This window comes from Eucyclogobius newberryi, unplaced genomic scaffold, assembly GCF_026437365.1.
Source record: "Eucyclogobius newberryi isolate DKJ021-1_F unplaced genomic scaffold, fEucNew1.0.hap1 SCAF_14, whole genome shotgun sequence".
Lineage (NCBI taxonomy): Eukaryota > Metazoa > Chordata > Actinopteri > Gobiiformes > Gobiidae > Eucyclogobius > Eucyclogobius newberryi.
The window spans coordinates 9,423,736-9,442,885 of record NW_027315768.1 but is presented as its reverse complement, the minus strand read 5'-3'; positions in this window follow the sequence as shown (position 1 = coordinate 9,442,885).

The following is a 19,150-nucleotide window of genomic DNA, read 5'->3' as shown; positions in this document are numbered from 1 at the left end:
TTTTACCATATGAAACACACTCGTTGCATATGACTTAACTATGTTTGCACCAGTTACACACCAGTTACACACTGCTGTTGAAAACCTGAAACGCTTTAAGCTAATTCTGCTTCTTAGTGCATAGAGTCGTATGGGTGAAGTACACCGTGAATTTGCTAAACATCGCACAACTGTAAACACTTTTTGCAAAACAACACACACAGTGAACACTGCACACACTTGTGTGCATTACTGTTGACACCACACAGGACACAAGACTAATTCTGTTGACAATGTAATTTATTTTTTTCCACATACTCAAGCCAACATGACGTGGGAAAAAAAAAACATTTCCCAGTTTTCATGAACATAACATCACAGGCAATATCCTCATTCCCAAGACAGCGTGGAAAGAATCGCAGTGAATGCCGAATCCACCCCTGTATGGCTGTGGCCTCAATCTGGTCACAGGCCTCCTCCATGGCCTGTATGAGGGCTACCCGAGCCAGGGGGTGCAGATCGTACACCTTCCACCGCCATGTCCAGAACAATTCTTCAATTGGGTTCAGAAATGGAGAATATGGTGGCAGGAAAAGAACTGTGAAATGTGGGTGCGGCGTAAACCAGTTCTGAACCAGAGCAGAGCGGTGGAATGAAACATTGTCCCAGGTGACAATGCATTGCATCTGTTGCATGTTATTTATGATTGTGAGGTTGAAAAAAAAAATGTAAGAATGTGAGGTGTTTTGTAAGGACCCATATTGGCATGGCGGTGGAGGACCCCATTCTGGGTGATTGCAGTGCAAAGAGTGAAGTTACCCCCATGTTGCCCCGGGACACTGATAATTGCCCTCTGGCCAATTACATTTCTTCCTCTCCTTCACACCTTTGAGAGGTTGAACCCCGCCTCGTCAATATAGATGAACTCATGCTGAATGGCCTCAGCATCCATTTGTAAAACTCTCTAAAATACAGTGAAAGACGGAGTGAGAGAGAGTGCTAAAGTGAACAATACATACCTCCACATACTCATGCCGCAGCAGTTTGACCCTCTCTGAGTTCCTCTCAAAAGGCACTTGGTACATCTGTTTCATTTGTACCTGATGTGCCTTCAGGATGCAAGCTATGGTGGACAAAGAGACCTGATTCACATTCTGAAAGATGATTTGGTCTTGCCAAAACCATATTCACAATCTCCCTCTCCTGCAGTGGTGTGAAAATGGGAGCCCTTCCTCCTCGTTGTACTTGACCCTCAATCCTATGTAGTAGTACAAAATACATGTAACCTACTGTAAAATGTCACAGGAAGGGGAATCAAAAATGCTGATATGGGGTGCATACAGTAAGAAGCTGTAAACAGGTTAATTTTTTTTACCCGTTTTCCTTGTGAGTGGCCCTGCCGAGTGGCCCCTGCCGAGGGCCGGGGCGAGCGTGTGGCCGGCTGCTGTGGTTCGGTGCAAGCGTGTGGCCGAGGTGATTGAGGGAGGGATGAGTGGGATGGATGATAGAGGGAGGGGATGAGTGGGATGGATGATAGAGGGAGGGGATGAGTGGGATGGATGATAGAGGGAGGGGATGAGTGGGATGGATGATAGAGGGAGGGGATGAGTGGGATGGATGATAGAGGGAGGGGATGAGTGGGATGGATGATAGAGGGAGGGGATGAGTGGGATGGATGATAGAGGGAGGGGATGAGTGGGATGGATGATAGAGGGAGGGATGAGTGGTTGAGGGAGGGAGCGGGCGTGTGGCTGCTGCCGTTGGTCGGGGCGAGCATGTGGCCGGCTGCCGTGAGTCGGGCGAGCGAGGCTGCTGGCGAGGTTTGTGCTCGGAGCTAACGTGGCTGGCGCCGTGGTTTCGAGTTTGTGAGTTGCCTTGAGCGTAGCTGCCGGCGGGGCTCAGTGAGCGTGGCTGTAGTTGTAGCTGTGAGCTGTGAGTTGAGCTGTGAGCTGACAGTGTTGTAACCGAGTAACTGAGTTGTAACCGAGAAAATGTGAGTTGTAACCGAGTAACTGTGAGTTGTAACCGAGTAACTGTGAGTTGTAACCGAGTAACTGAGTTGTAACCGAGTGACAGAGTTGTAACTGAGTAACTGTGAGTTGTAACCGAGTAACTGTGAGTTGTAACCGAGTAACTGTGAGTTGTAACCAAGTAACTGTGAGTTGTAACCGAGTAACTGAGTTGTAACCGAGTAACTGAGTTGTAACCGAGTAACTGAGTTGAGCTGTGAGTAGTTGAGCTGTAACTGAGTAACTGTGAATTGAATGTGTGAGTTGTAGATTGTAGCGATTGAATGGCAGTAGAATGTGGCAGTAGTAGTGGAGAGATAGAGAAATACGTGTGAAGGGAGTTGAGTGCAGCTGGTTCCCGCCACCAGGGAGAGCTGAGAGGTCGAGCTGCGGCCGTGGGCTGATGGTGACGTCGTCAGCTGCGTGCTGGAACCAGGAAGTGCGGACGCTGGCGAAAAGTTTAGTTTTTATATCATCGTCGGTCTGGAACATGGTCTGGGACAAAGTCCCCCCTTGACTTCGGACCGGTGCGGGCTGGGCGCGCGTGCACGGAACTTGCGGCATATGGGGGCGCACCTGATGAGAGCTGAGGCCAAGAAGTAAGAGGCGGATCCGTTGGGTCCCGTTGCTGGAGTAGGTTGGTGTGCGTGTGGACGTCTCGGAGGTAGGGGTCCGTGGGAGAGCGCGTGCAGAGGAAGTGTGTTGGAGGCATGGATCATGCCTACCGTGAGTATGCGCGGCGGAGAGCGGACCTGCGTTGGCGGGTCCTCTGGATAAGTACGACTGGAGACACGACCGACTGAAGTTCGACAGAGAACAGGTCAGAATCTGATGATTTGATCAAGCGAACGCACTGGCTGACTGTCTCTCTGTCGAGAGAGCTGAGACTAAAAGATATGCTGTGAATAGCCCTTATAAATAGGGCTTCTGGGTAATTAGAGGTGTGGTTAGAGAGTGGTTTACTAGTGGAGTGTAGGTTGAGGCGTGGTCCCGCTCCTGAACCTCAGTTAGCGATTAACATCTCCAACTCCATTTATGTAATACACATGGGAGGGGCATGCAATTAAAAAAGCGGGGCCATTTTAACTGCTGGTCAGTTGGTGCTTAGTTGCAGAGTGGGCACCACCTGTTAGCAGGAGAAAAATCGATGCTGGAGTTTGTGACACCATCCTGTATGTTTTTCTTTCTTCTGGGAAAGTTTGGGATAAAATAAACCACCTAAACTGAATTTTATTCATGGCCATTGTGTTTTTGTTGTGGGCCCGCAACATGCTGTACTTGTAGGAAATAACATGTGGCAAGCTTCTGTCTAAAATCAGGAAGGATGCACAGGAACTTGGTGCCATCTCATGGTCCCTCCTCGCACGTGAGACGGCAGCTGATGCAAGTTTGGCCCACCTGCTGTACCTCATTGAGCATTAGGGTAGGATTGATGCGAATGACCCTACCCTGGCAGTGTTATGATCCCGGTGGCAAAAACCCAAACGCAGTCCGGATAAAGGCAAAAGTTTTCACGTTTCGTAGTCTATCCTAAGTGTATAATTGATAAAAATAAGGGTTGGGCAACACCCTTAACATAATAGTTAAGAAATATCACCCAGACCTTGGACCCCCTCACCAACCCGGAAATGCAAACGGCTTTTGATATTCGCCCCCACCCTTGCGAAGAGCGATCTGGCTCCCCCGCCCAACCCGTGACGTAGTCTCAGAGCGCGTGTGTGCCCCGCCCACCCGTGACGTAGGCCCCAGAGCTGTGTGCTGTTAGCTCCGCGGAGCAGCGCAGAGTGAGTGAGAAAGAGTCTACTTTGAGACTGAATAAAAACGTGTTGATTCTACAGCGTGCGCAGAACAGATATATCTATATCTATCTATCTCTATATCTATCTATCTATCTATCTATCTATCTATATATATATATATATATATATATATATATAAAGTCTTATGTCCATCGCGCTCTTATTTCCTGGTTTTTCGGTATCGGATAGAACTTCTCTCCGTTTATTTTCCCGGTTGCTGTCACATAAACCTTCACCATTGTGATAATAGTAAAGAGTGCGATATCATTAATGAAGTTTTGGGCCTCTTTGAGCCGTGTTTCGTCGTAAATCGAAGCAGAAAAACTCCGAAATGGGCTTGAAGGGAGACACAGCCTGTAGCAGCGCAGCGCGGAGCAGCGCGGAGCTGGGGGGAAGGGGGCAGCAGGCGGGAGGCGAGAGGAGAGGGGGAGAGGGGGGATGGTGACGCGTTCTTGCCCTTATGACGCGGTCTTGCACCACCGCCGTCAGTTTGGAGATTGGAGGAAAGGAGATAGTCTGTAATATAGCTAAACACTGCGGGAATCAATCAAAAAAAACACTCTGGGTACATATATGAAGCACAAATAGCAATGTAAGAAGGTTAAGAGCTCTGAAAAGTCGATTTTGCATGTTATGGGACCTTTAAGTATGAAAGAATATTTATTAATAACGACGATGGAGCTCGGCGATGGAGATCGGCGATGGGGAGAGACGATGGAGATCGGCGATGGGGAGAGACAATGGAGATTGACGATGGAGATGGACAGTGAAGCGACGATCGAGCCACGATCGAGCTACGATGTAGCGACGATGCAGCGACGATCGAGTACGAGAGTTGGCTGGGTAGAGACTCAGGATGGGGGCTCTGTCTCAGGTGATCAGCCCAGCCGATTCAGAACCCCCCCTCCGTAGATGGTGATGTGATATGGTGAAGATGGTAGAGACATGGGGTGGGAGGGTGGGGTCGAGAGAGCTGAGATGACAAGATATGCTGTGAATAGGCCTTATAAATAGGGCTTCTGGGTAATTAGAGGTGTGGTTAGAGAGTGGGGCGTGTTTACTAGTGGAGTATAGGTTTAGGCGTAGTCCCGCTCCTGAACCTCAGTTAGCGATTACATCTCCAACTCCATGAATTCCAAAAAGTCAAACCAGGAAAGCACCAACTTAGCTCAGGTAGACAGGCAGGAAAACAAAGCAGGAGCAGGGCAGGGCAGGAGAGACTAACGGTTTTTCGGACAGACATCAAAAGACGAACTGACCCGGAACAAATGGGAGACTGAGCTTATATATACACACAGAGAAGCAGGTGCAATGACATATCAAAGCCTAAAGAATAACCGTACATCAAAGAAGGAGAGGAAGATGAAGAAGAGTCAGCCCTGGAATAAAGCCGGTAAACAGATGTTGTTGTTGTTGTTTTATGGCGGTTGGCATCCGAGTGTTGCATTACCGCCAGACTTTATTCCTCAGACGTTTCGTAGTCCTCAGACTCTGTCGTAGTCCGTAAAAGTACTCCTTCCATTGCTTCGGTGTTACAAAGCCCATGAGGTCATGATATGACTTTGTGACTAGAATAGTTGTTGTGTCAGAGACCAACCGGCTTTATTCCAGGGAGACTCTTCTTCATCTTCCTCTCCCTCTTTGACGTTCGGTGCTTTGGAAGTACAAAGCCCATGAGGTCATGGGACGTCTTTGTTGTTTTACAAAGCCCATGAGGTCACGGGACGTCTTTGTCGTTTTATCCTTTAGAAGTCCTTCTTCCATCACTTTGGCGTTTCTAGGCCCATGAAGTCAAAGCGCGTTAGAACATCCTCTTGCTCCTCATCCTCGGCTCAGTCTCCAACACCCCCCACCTCTATAAACGTTTACCCAGCCCTGTGCTACATAAGTAAGCAACCACAGCCTGGACTAGGAAAAACAACAACAACAACAACAACAATACCTCGTGCACTTGGATGCCAACTGCCATAAAAAACAACAACGACAACAGTTTGGATATTACGGCAACATAGAGGAACGCCTCGGTCCGTATGACGGGGAAGAAGAAGAGGAAGCGTGACCTGGTCGGTGACGATATGAACAGCGGGGAGGACTCCCCTGGAGCCACTGATCCTGTGCAGCGTAGGGCGTCTTCTTGTTCGTCTATGGAGGGCTCTCTCAGTGAGGAGCAGGGCGGGGGGGTTGCAGATGTCGGGGATGTGAGTTCAGAGTGTAAGGTGTTCATAAAGCTCGCGCAGGATAATGCGTCCTTTAAGGGGTGGGATCCGATGGCGTTGACAAGGAGCCTGACTGTAGCTGTGGGAGTGGTCAAGCATGCGAGTGTCCTTAGGGATGGCTCGCTGCTGGTCGTGTGCAAGGACTTGGCTCAGCGAAGGAAGGCGATTGAAGCTAAGTGTCTGGGGGGGAAGGACATTCTTGTGTCTGATGCTGTAAGAGGCACGGTCAGGGGAGTTATAGTAGGCATCCCTACGACGACATCTGTGGATGACATAAAGGAGAATTTGACTGGAGCTAAGGTGGTGGATGCTAGGCGGTTGAAGATGACCCGGGATGGGGTAAGGTGTGACAGCCTGTCGATAATGATTAGATTTGAAGGTGGGATCCTGCCTCGTGTGGTGTGCGTTGGGTACATGCGCTATGGCGTACGCCCATATGTTCTGCCGCCCCTGCGTTGCTTCAAGTGCCAGCGCTTTGGGCATATTGTTGTTGTTGTTGTTGTTGTTTTATGGCGGTTGGCATCCAAGTGTTGCATTACCGCCAGACTTTATTCCTCAGACGATGTTTTGTTGTTGTACCGCCAGACCAACCGGCTTTATTCCAGGGAGACTCTTCTTCATCTTCCTCTCCTTCTTTGACGTTCGGTGCTTCCACCGTACAGCTTTATTCTTTAGGCTTCTTTCTATAGGCTTTAATATTTTCACTGATGTCGCTGCTTGGCAGCCGTGCGTCTACGAGACTGGGCGAGGTCAGGAGACCACCCCCACCCCCATCTCGTCACTCTGATCACTCTGACTCCCCACAAGCAGACCCCCATCACTCCGACTCCCATTTAGCGCCTTTAGCCTGTTTTCTATATCTGCCCAATCAAGCTCCTTTGTTCCAAGGAATCTCCCTGCAGCTTTAGCAATGATCCTGATCCTTTCAGTTCTGCTTTGAGTCTGAGCAGCACAGTTTACAACATCCACCATAAAGAGTACAAAATCCTCTCTATCCACAACCAGGATATTCTCATTAATTCTGGAACCTGCACACTTGGGACCTCCACTCTTGAAACCTTCACACTTCTTGGGAGCCACGCTGGCCTTTCTCATTTCGCCCTGGCTGGGAGCAGCACTGGCTCCTCTCTCTGTATTTACTCTAAACTTGTTACTTGAAACTTTCTTGACTGCATCTGCATAGGATATACCTTGAGAGACCTTTATTTTATGCACCTCAGCAGCTCTTTTGCTAAACCTGCATCCCCCGTAGGCAGAGCTATGTTCTTCCCCACAGTTACAGCACTTCAGTTTTGCTCCCACGTCACACTTCCCATACTCGTGATATCCTGCACATTTACCACATCTTTGCCTCCCTCTACAGACCGCTGCAATATGCCCAAAGCGCTGGCACTTAAAGCAACGCAGGGGCGGTGGAACATATGGCCTAACGTCATGGCACACGAACCCAATGAACACCTTACTAGGCAGGCACCTCCCTTCAAGTGTTACCATTACCGACAAGCTGTCACATCTTACCCCAGACCGGGTCACCTTCAACCGCCTAGCGTCCACCACCGTAGCTCCAGTCAAATTCTCCTTAACTTCATCCACAGACGTCGCCGTAGGGACACCTACGATAACTCCTCTGACCGTGTTTCTTTCAGCATCAGACAAAAGAATGTCCTTTCCACCCAGACGTTTAGTTCCAATCGCCTTCCGTTGTTGAGCCGCGTCCTTGCACACGACCAGCAGCGAGCCATCTCTAAGGACACTCGCACTCTTGATCACTCCCACAGCTACAGTTAGGCTCTTTGACAATGCCACTGAATTCCACTCCTTAAAGGATGCACTATCCTGTGCAAGCTTTATGATCACCTTACAGTCTCTGCTCTCACCCCTGATATCAATAGCTTCAGCCTCATCCTGCTGCTCATTCCCAGAACCCTCGGATGAGCTAAGGGACTTTTTACGTTTCCGGGCACGTGCAGCCAGAAAAGGCTGCTCCTCCACGCCGTCCAGAACGTCTTCGACCACCGATCCACTCTCCTCCGCCATCACATAATGTAACAGGCAATAGTAATGTCTTTTAAACCAGGCTTTGATATCGCTTGCATGTATTTGAGTACAATGACAAAGGCATCTCATGACCTCTTGGGCTTTTTCAAAGCGCTGGAAGTCAAAGCACTGGAAGAAGAACTTTTAGGACTACGACAAAGTCTGGGAAAAAAGTCTGGCGGTAATGCAACACTCGGATGCCAACCGCCATAAAACAACAACAACAACAGGCAGAGCTGTTTACGATCTGCGAGTCCATATATGCACAAGATGGCGTCCTTCTGTATCATGATCGTGTTGTGGTTCCTCTGTTGCTCCGTGAGAGGGTCTTTTGGCACCTCCATGTCGCCCACCAAAGGATTTCGGCAATGGAGCAGCGTGCCCGCGCTATAGTTTACTGGCCGGGTATATCGAACAACATTCGGGCCACCAGGCATGGATGTGCGGACTGCAATTATGATGCTCTGTCACAGACCTCGATGCCCCCTCTTCCGTCATCGCCACCGTCAACCCCGTTTGAGGCGGTATTCGCTGATTTCTTCGATTATGGGGGCCGCGATTTCTTGGTTGTCGGGATCGCCTATCGGGTTGGGTTGGGGTTGGTTTGAGGTCCTGAGTTCCACAGTGGGCACTGATTTGGGCGGCTCGGTTGGCCTGATTCGCCACCTTCGCACGTTCTTTGCCACTTTTGGCGTTCCAGAGGAACTGTCGAGCGATGGTGGTCCAGAGTTTACAGCGGGCAGCACAGAGGACTTTCTCCGCTTGTAGCAGGTCAAATATGGACTGTCCTCGGTCAGTTTTCCATTGTCAAATGGAAGAGCGGAAGTCTCTGTGAAGACTGCAAAAAGACTGATGTTCAACACCGGGCCGACTGGCAATCTTGATAATGACAGCTTTTTGCGTGCTATGTTGCAGATGCGTAACACTCCTGACCCAGGTTGCAACCTCTTACCGGCGCAAATCATCTTAAGATAAGATAAGATAATCCTTTAATATCCACACAAGGGGAAATTTCATTGTTACAACGCAGTAGAACAGGAGGAAAGGACAGATTATAGGAAGTTTCAAAACATGGCCGCCGCCTTCAAGATTAGTTTTCATTTGTCAATAAACTCGAGACATTTTCGAACCTGCACGTCCGACCACTCTGGCGTCAGGCGTGGTCGGCAAAGGTGGATGCCCTCCGAACCCGTATGTCTCTGAGGATTCACTCGAGACCGCTCCGTGCATTGGCCCTTGGTGAGACTGTGTTCCTTCAGAATCAGCAGGGCCCGAGTCCACATAAATGGGACAGATTAGGGGTGATTGTGGAATCATTAGGTCACGACCAGTATCGGATTAGGGTTCCATGCGCAATCGGCGGTTCCTCCGTGCCTTCACACCGGCAACCCCTTACGTCGCACAACAGCCAACTACACTGCTTCCCCGCGACATAGAATCAGAATAGCAGAATCTGCAGAAGATGCTAAAAAGACTGGAACTAGGTCCTTAGGAGTTGTGGTTCTGATGGATAAGAGCTCTTCACGGGTGTAAGAGCATGCGGACACACAATTTACAAACAAAAACAGACAAAACAACACGTAACACCAAATTGGGCGGCGCCATTTTGCGCTTCGGATATCTCCCTGTCAGCGACCAGCGACTTCTGGTCGCAGCACCCAAGGAGACCCTGGTCCTACTGTAGTCGTCCCGGCTACGTCACTCATACACTCAGTGCCATCGTCGCCTGTTCCTGTTTCGGTTGTCCCATCTACGTCACTCCCAGCATTGACATCGTTGCCTGTTCCCTCTGTCGTCATCCCGGCTACGCCACACCCGGCATTGCCATCATCGCCTTTGGTCTCCCAGACTCCTCCGCTGCGACCCACGAGAAACCCGCCCAAACGTTATGAACCTGAGACTGGCCGTTGGATACAACCAATTATGTTTATACGTTTGTGGACTGGGGGGATGCAGAGTTTACCACCGGCCACTATAGGCTAAACTCAGGGAGCCAGGCGGCCATTTTGTATTTTACCCAGACCTCGTGTCATATGGCTGTGTGTTGCTGCTCTACTTATACCTGTTAGTCTGTTCTCTGTTGTTAGTATCTGTGTTAGAGATAGTTGTGATGTAGAATGTACCAGCTTTAGCTCACACTGCCATGTTTGTTTTCTACTGTTATTATCTGTGTTAAGGATTACTGTGTTATGTGTTATTTTACCAGCCTTAGCTTAGCACTTGTGGCAGAGTGGACCAATGCGTCCACTATTTTACTCCATGTTCACAGTTTGCACTCACATTTCCAACAACGCCACCTGAGATTCTGGCTCAGGACCAATCTAATCGAAGGCACGCAAGTTTGTCGTTGGAACAACAGAGGCATGGTTTAAGTTATTGATACATGTATTAATACAAATCGTCGATGTTCACAGTCCGTTGTCTTCATAGGAGACAGGTTGTCATACGAGCGTTCACAAAAAGCGTTCAGTTAAAGCGTTCCCAACAAAAGGCAAGACAGGGTCCTCTCCGGGCACCTGGAACAGGATGGCGGCAGCACGGCGCAGCTAGCGCCTGAGGCTTTACGCCGCATAGCCGCCCGGCCAACCGCACGCCACACATCCCGGAGGTCGCACACCACGCGGGCCCATGGCAGCACCGCGACACACTGAATAATGGCACTTGTTAGACATACAATATTTTCTTATTCACATACAACTCAAAATACCTGGACTGAGGAGCGAGGTGGAGCACCCAGCAACCAGAAAGTGTGTGAGGTCAGAGGCCGACTGACGTCACCAGACAGCAATTTATGGACCTACGCTTGATCGATTCACCTATCGGGCGTCTAAGCAGTGGCAGGGGCCCGCCTGCAGGCTATCCTGCCACACACTTTGAAGACATTGAAGAGTGTATTTCTTCGGCTTGGAGGGAATTCTGTTAGAAAATGGATCACGTTTTATTCATAACAGCATGTCAAAGATATTGGGACATTGCCATCCCACTCAATTTCAGAACTATGTATGTGGACCTCAAAACTCCTGCCACAACTAACAGATACATTTGGAATATACATTTGGAATATACTTTTGGCTGCAGGAAAAAAGGCCATCACAAAAAATTGGCTGATACAAATCTCACCAACAATCAAAGACTGGACTGATATTGTGACAAATTTAACAGACATTGGACCTAGTGGGACTTTAATTTAAATTAAATGCGTTGTAATTTTGTCTCTTTATGTATTTATGTTTAGTCTACTTGTGTTCTTATTTTGATCTTTTCTCTCGTTTTGTATTGTGTTTTGTTGTTTTTTATGGAAATTGATAAAAATATTTAAATAAAGACAAAAACATAAATGTGAAACTGTTGCCTGCATGCAGTCAATTACTTACAATTACTAGTCTAAAAATGACTGGTAAAAGTACAGCTGGAACTCATTTACTTCAGTAAAAGTACAAAAGTACAACATCATAAATGTACTTAAGGTAAAAAATGTAACCGTAAAAACATACATTAACTATTGAATTGTTTGAATTATGGGCAATGTAGTTTATTTGATCCAATACAGTGAAGACAATTATAAAGAGCGGTACATAGACTTAACAGCCACTTCACAAGAAGCTTTATCAGCACAGAAGACATGTAAATTCAGGACCTCAGAGTGCTGTGCATCTAGGGTTAGCCACAAAGCCACAAACCACTCTATCGAAGACAGTGAGGTGAAGATTCTAAGCAGGTAGAAATGATGGTTTGAAAGAGGAGTTAAAGAGGCAATTGTTAAAAAAGAGAATTCGTCCTTAAACCGAAATGGAGGTTTAAGATTCAACCTTTCGGTCATATATAATAGTGTCTAGAAGCCCTGGAGCTGTAGACGCCAAGGGCATTCTGATGCTAATTAGGTCCTCAATAAGGAGGGAGCGAAATCCAGTTTACAATAGGATGTAGATAGCCCACTACAGGGGTGATGGTAAACAAAGAGGGCAGTTTCAAGTGAAACCAAATACTCCCTTTATCAGGAGGTCCGGCCCGGTGAGCAGGTCCATCTCAGAGTAGGATAAATATCTGAGTTCCCAGACTAAATTCGTAGATTGAGATTGACTCTTGGATGAGAGTTGAAACCTCTTGTTTTTTCTAAAAAACAGAGTTCACACTTGAATATGTTTTCTACAATGGAAAACTCCTGGATGAATGAGGGATTCCACCGACATGTTTCCTCACAAAATATCTTGTATTAAAAAATATCTTACATTGTAGTATGTGGGAATCTCACAAGGATATCTGGCCTCCCTGCCAAACATAAGATGAAAGGGGATGCACAGGGTTGTCAATTGCTTTTTCATTCAGGCATACCTCTGTATGGTACTATTCAGTCAACAGGTTTTGCCTCATGTTTGACTGTTTTTTTTTTTCTCAAGTGTTCTTACTTGAATAGGGCAATATTCCATTTATATCTGTTCCATTTCTGGTGGTAATGTTTAATTATACCATTAAATAAAGAATCAGTCATCTGCTTATGAACAGAATGCATTTGATTGTAAGAGTAAGCATCGGAAGTGGAGAACCATCAGTTACATGTGTGGGTGGGCTGCAACTTTCAGAAACTGCAAAGTTATTACCCTATTGTCGCTCATAGCTACATATTTTGACATGAAATACATGATTATTGCATACATGTCGAATACAGGGTTACACATATGGCCTCAGGGTTAACTGCCATGAGCTGCTGGCTCCAGGTTAACCTTTGAATGACACATTGAATATAATCACAGTCTCTTTTAATAGTATCAAAGGCTGAGTGGGTCAGTTAGACGGACAGTGCTCAGTTTGTGACACAGCTTAGCAGAGAACCCAAAATCGTGATGGATTGAAAAGGAAAGGTAAAGCATTTCCAACAAACATCACATAGTTTAATCTTGCTTGTGTGTAAACTGCCTTGAAAATCCACAGAAGATTGTTTTTCCTCCAAGTAGTGGTAAAGTCCGTTGTTCGGTTTCCCCAGTGAGATTTTTTACGCTGAAGCCTGCTGGCTTTGCTCCAGGTGTATGGTTCACAGCTCTTGAAGTACACATAAAGCAGAATATTGGGATAATGTCACCCAGAATTGTGTGGTACTCATCAGGCACAAAACATTACTCGCATGGGGTCATAACGCTATCATAACCATGGATATATTAAAAATCACCTGAACAGGCATCAGTGCAGCCACCTTCCCCCCTCCTATACCTCCTCTGTACCCCTCCTGCACCTCTAACTCCCACCACTGTCCCCAGTGTCCCATGTGGCTGTGTTCTCTGGCTCTTGTTTACATGAATTTGTCCGTGTCTATTGCAGATGTGTATTAATGGGCTTCTGAGCAGATAGTTGGACAGACAGTAAAATCAAGGTGTGTGTGCGTGTGCGTGCGCGCGCGCGATACCACACTTGGTATTTGTGCACTTGGAAAGACAGAACTGATGCTTTTTATTACTTTAATTTTGTTGACAGGACACATTAAATTCCAGCTTTATTGTAATATAAGCTGCTGCAGGGAACTTTTGTTCATGGGGGCCACTGACTTCTTCTTTACTTAAATGTAATGTAAATCAGAATCAGAAAAGGTTTATTGCCATTGTCAGTGAACAAAATTCACAGGCTGGAAATTGCTTTGGTGATTTGGTGCAACATACAACAATGAACAATAATAAAAGCAAGTTATACATATTGTACATTTTGTGTTTTACTGTAATGCATGCCTTATTTGATATATTACGCATTTCTTTATTGTTGTCTCCTCTACCAATTCAAGTTGTGATAAATGTAGTAGTAGTGTAGAGGAGTCATGTTGACTGGATCAACTTGAGACACTTGCCGCTCCCTGGTTTGAATCCACAAGCAGCAGCACCACATTCTTCTTTAAATTAACACGTCGCTGCATGAAAAAAATATTTGGAACTGGAACAAAAATATACACTTGACATGAATCACATATATATGCTGCTTTCAAATGACGTTTGCCGATTTTGAAAACGTGAAGCAAGATGAGCCCCTGAACAGCAGCCCGAGTTAAACTAGCCCTAGACAATCGGAAACACCGGCCCTTGTTCAGAGCACTGATTGGCTGCTTTTACTGTCCATCACCTTCGCTCATCTCTATCTCTGATTGGATATTGGGGCTCTTGACCCGTTGTCTCATTGGTTATTTTTTTTGAACTGGTGCATGATTGGCTTCATGTGGAAAGTGGGCGGGAGCATAGCAGGTGCACGACGTTTGCATCAGACGGAGCAAAGAGGAAGAGCACACCATGTGGTCTGACCATGGATCTGACAAAAAGACCGTTTCTACATAATTTCGTTTTGCATAAGTGTAGGGCATAAATAAGGGAATAAATAAGGAGCAGATGGACTGGAAAAAAGAAGCATTAAGAACATGTGCTGAAAAACAAAGTAAGTAAAGTTTGTCTTGATTGTTCACAATCAACATGATCGTTCAAACGTGACTTTGTTTATTCAGGGTTTATTCATCTACAAAGTTAAAGCAGAGCAACTACAGGACAAACAGGAGCTCATTGAGGCAAGTGTCTGCTAAAGGTAAGACTTTTACTTTACAAAAATTGTACACACTAAATTACTAAATCATATCTGAAGGAGCAGTGTTAGAAACAGAAATGTTAAAGTCATTTATTAATCATAAAGTAAGAGACTGTTACTTGACAATAAATTTTCCTCAAGTAAGTAGTAAAAGTATAGTGTCAGTGAGACCAAGGGGCATCGTAAGACATTCTTTCCTGCTTATTACCTGTCTGGAGGGGAGCTATTGGTTGTGGATGTGGTCAAATATATTGGCCACATCAAAGTGAGATCTGTGACGATGAGGACTTTAAGAGGCAGGACTGTAAACTATATGCTGGGTCGAATATGTACACATACGTACACAGATAATGTCAACATTTTCAGTCCCTGCCATCGCGGCAAAGACTGGTCGTACCAAAATGTAGGACCAAACGTGACAGATTTATATTATATTATTGACTGATTCCTTATGTCTGTGTTTTAATATTGAATGCATGTATGTTTGATGCCTCTTAATCACTGCAAACCAATTTACTGAATAAACACACCCTACGTAACCTAAACGAAAATATATCTTACTGCACACCGCTCTACACTGCCCACGTGGGGGGCATTTACGGTTCAAGTATATTTAACAAGCTTCAGGCTGCTTATATAGTTATACAATTGCACATTATAGTTTGTTGAAAGTCCCTGGTGTAATGCTATTCCCTCTCTGAATGCTGTAATCAGTTGTAAACGTTGTTTATATTTGTTCTTAATTTCACCTTGAAGACTTGCTAAACGGAATTGTTAATGTTTTAATAAAGCCTTGGAAGAGCAGGGTCAGGTACACGTCTGTTCTCTGGAGACGCTGTTTAATTCCCTCATTTGATTTCCATGTCTGATTTTGTCTACCCTGTGTTTGGTCTGATGAAAGCATGAATGTACTGAACTGTATAGTAGAAAAAGCTTCAGTTGTAGTCATCTGGACTCAGTTAGAAAAAAAATAGACGTTTCGACTCTCATCCAAGAGTCATTGTCAATAACAGAATTTAGGTCGGGAACTCCGATATTCATACTGTTCTGTGGTAAGTCCCGCCCATTGGGCGGAGCCTTCCTGAAGTAGAAAGAGTTGTTTGTTTCAACAGAAACTCCCCCCTTGTATCTACCGAGCTAGCCTATTCAGAATTTTAATGGGCTATTAGAATCCTCTTTGTCTTTGTGAGACCCTGGCTCAACCACCTTGAGTACCTGATTAGCATCTAAATGTCCTGGTCCTGGTCCTCTACCTTTCCAGGGGTTCAGTATTCCATTATAGATACCAGGAAGATTGAATCTTAGCCCTCCATTCCTGTTTAAAGAAGGTCTTTCTTTTTTAACAAAAATAGCTTCCTTAACTCCTCTTTCAAACCATCTTTTCTCCCTGCTTAAAACCTTCACCTCACCGTCTTCAAACGAGTGATTAGAGGCTTCAAGATGGAGATGCACGGCGCTCTGAGGTCCTGAACTTGTATTTCTTCTGTGCTGATAGAGCCTCTTGTGTAGAGGCTGTTTAGTCTCACCTATGTACCGTTCTTTACAGCTTTCTTCACTGCATTGGATCGAATAAACTACATTGCTCTGTTTTTGAGTCGGCAACTTGTCCTTAGGATGAACTAGTTTTTGTCTTAAAGTGTTTCCTGGTTTAAAATAAACAGGGACTTCGTGTTGTCTAAAAATTCTCTGCAGTTTTTCCGACAGGCCAGACACATAAGGGATAGAAACACCCTTCCTTCTCTGTTCAGTTTCCCTTTTGTCCTGCTTCTTGGTTCTCTTCACTCTGTTGAGAGCCCAAGCGGGGTAACCACAGGCTGAGAGGGCATTTCGGACATGTTTTTCCTCTTTCCCATTGTTTCTGAGCTACGTTAGCTATCTTTTCACTTGTTTTGAACAGTTGTTTTTGAGCAGCCGGTTTCGTTCATGCTCCATTTATTTGTGCTACTGTCGAATTGGCTCGAGCAACCGCTTTCGTACTGCTTTCGTAGTACTGTTTGACAGCTAATTGTTTTGGGTTCTTTTATCCCCACTATCCTGAGCAGTTGCGTTAGCCCTGCTTCAGCTTTTTTTGTTGATAGTCTGTTAGTGGCGTCCTCTGCCCGAGGTTGTTAGTACAACTAAACACGCAGTTTCGAACCACTAGTGGCGTCTCCGGCTCGACCTGGTTCGGCTTTGCTTGACCCTGTTGTACCCAATATATCTGATATTCTATACATACATGTATGTATAGAATATATATATATATATATATATATATATATACACACATACATACATACATACATACATACATACATACATACATACATACATACATACATACATACATACATACATCCATTTTCTACCGCTTGTTCCCTTTCGGGGTCGCGGGTGGGCCTTAGGCGGGGTACACCCTGGACAGTGGCCAACTTGTCGCAGGGCCAATAGACATAGACGCACAGATAACCATACACGTTCACTTCACTCTCACATTCATTCACTAGGGCCAATTTAGAGTCACCAATTTTGCCTAACACATGCATGTCTTTGGACGGTGGGAGGAAGCCGGAGAACCCGGAGAGAACCCACGGTAACACGGGGAGAACATGCAGACTCATGTTGTTTGTCTGGTCCGGGAATCGAACCCATGATCTCCTTCTTGGGAGGCAAGAGCGCTAACCGCCTTTGCCACCGTGCACCCCCACACATATATATATATATATATATACACACACATATATACACATATATATATATATATACACATATATAGGCCGTTTACGTCGCCCGGATCGGCGTCACCGGGGCCCCATCCCGGAGCCAGGCCTGGGATGGGTGCTCGATGGCGAGCGCCCACGGGGCCCGGCCGGGCACAGCCCGCAACAGCGACGTGGGGCCGCCCTCCCGTGGGCCCACCACCCGCAGGAGGATCCATAAGGGGCCGGTGCAGAGAGATCTGGGCGGCAGTCGACGGCAGGGGCCTCAGCGACCAGATCTCCAGACACAGAGACTAACTCTGGGCACCTCGCAGGGGGGGAAAGAGCCTGAGTTTGTGCGGGAGGTTGAGCGATATTGACTAAATATATGACAGTATGACAATAACACCTAGAGAGGGGTGATCGGGAAGAATGGCTTCCCCGATCTGAACCGGAGCGGTGTTCAGTTATTAGACTTCTGTGCTAGCCACGGATTGTCCATAACGAACACCATGTTCAAGCACAAGGGTGTCCATCAGTGCACATGGCACCAGGACACCCTAGGCCGGAGGTTAATGATCGACTTTGTTGTCGTGTCATTTGACCTCCGGCCGCGTCTCTTGGACACTTGGGTGAAGAGAGGGGCAGAGTTGTCAACCGATCACCACCTGGTGGTGAGTTGGATCCGCTGGCGGAGGAGGAAGCCGGACAGACTTGGCAGACCCAAGCGCATTGTGAGGGTCTGTTGGGAATGTCTTGCGGAGCCCTCTGTCAGTAGGGTATTCAACTCGCACCTCTGGGAGAGCTTCTCCCATATCCCGGGGGAGGCTGGGGACATTGAGTCCGAGTGGACCATGTTCTCCGCCTCCATTGTTGCTGCGGCTGCTCGGAGCTGTAGTCGCAAGGTCTCCGGTGCCTGTCGTGGCGGCAACCCCCGAACCCGGTGGTGGACACCGGAAGTAAGGGATGCCGTCAGACTGAAGAAGGAGGCCTATCAGGCCACTCTGGCTTGTAGGTCTCCTGAGGTCATCGACAGGTATCGGCAGGCCAAGCGAGCCGCGGCTCGTGCTGTCGCAGAGGCAAAAACCCGGGCCTGGGAGGAGTTCGGGGAGGCCATGGAGGAGGACTATCGGTCGGCCCCAAAGAAATTCTGGCAAACCGTCCGGCGCCTCAGGACGGGGAAGCAGTGCCTTACCAACACCGTTTACGGTGCGGGTGGAGGCCTGCTGACCTCGACTCTGGATGTCATCGGACGGTGGAAGGAATACTTTGAGGACCTCCTTAATAAAGCGGTAGAAGATGGATGGATTATATATATCTCAGTGGCGAGACAGGTCCTGGATAGAGCAGGGTGTTCCTTTGGGCTCCCTTCTGTCTCGGAGGTAGATGGTGCACACCGATGCGTCTCTCACAGAATGGGGTGCGACATGGCAAAGACGCATGGCACAAGGAACGTGGTCTCCACCAGTCAGCAGAGAGTCTGCTGGAGCGGATGGCAGTGCGCCTGGCGTTGGACTACTTCCTTCCAGTTCTGCGTGACTCACTGCCTCCTATGGTTTTCCCTGATGGACGGTGCCGGTCCTCTGGGCCAAGATGCACTGGCGCACTTCCACTTATGTCCCTCATGCTTGGGCGTGGAGCATTTGAGGCAAGGCCTCACTACAGATGCTTGCCTCAAATTGTATTGCCTCATTCGGCCCGGATAGCCTGTCTGGAGGTGTTTGAGCCCGTTGACTGGGGTACTGAGTCGAGGTCAGATCGGTTACCCGCTGCTCAAACCTCTGGCTTCAAGCGCCCCGTCTCCTCTGTTCCGCCCTCCCCAGAGCGGAAGAAGTGGAACAGGAAGCTGTCTGCCCGTGTGGACCACCTCACGGCTGAGTTGG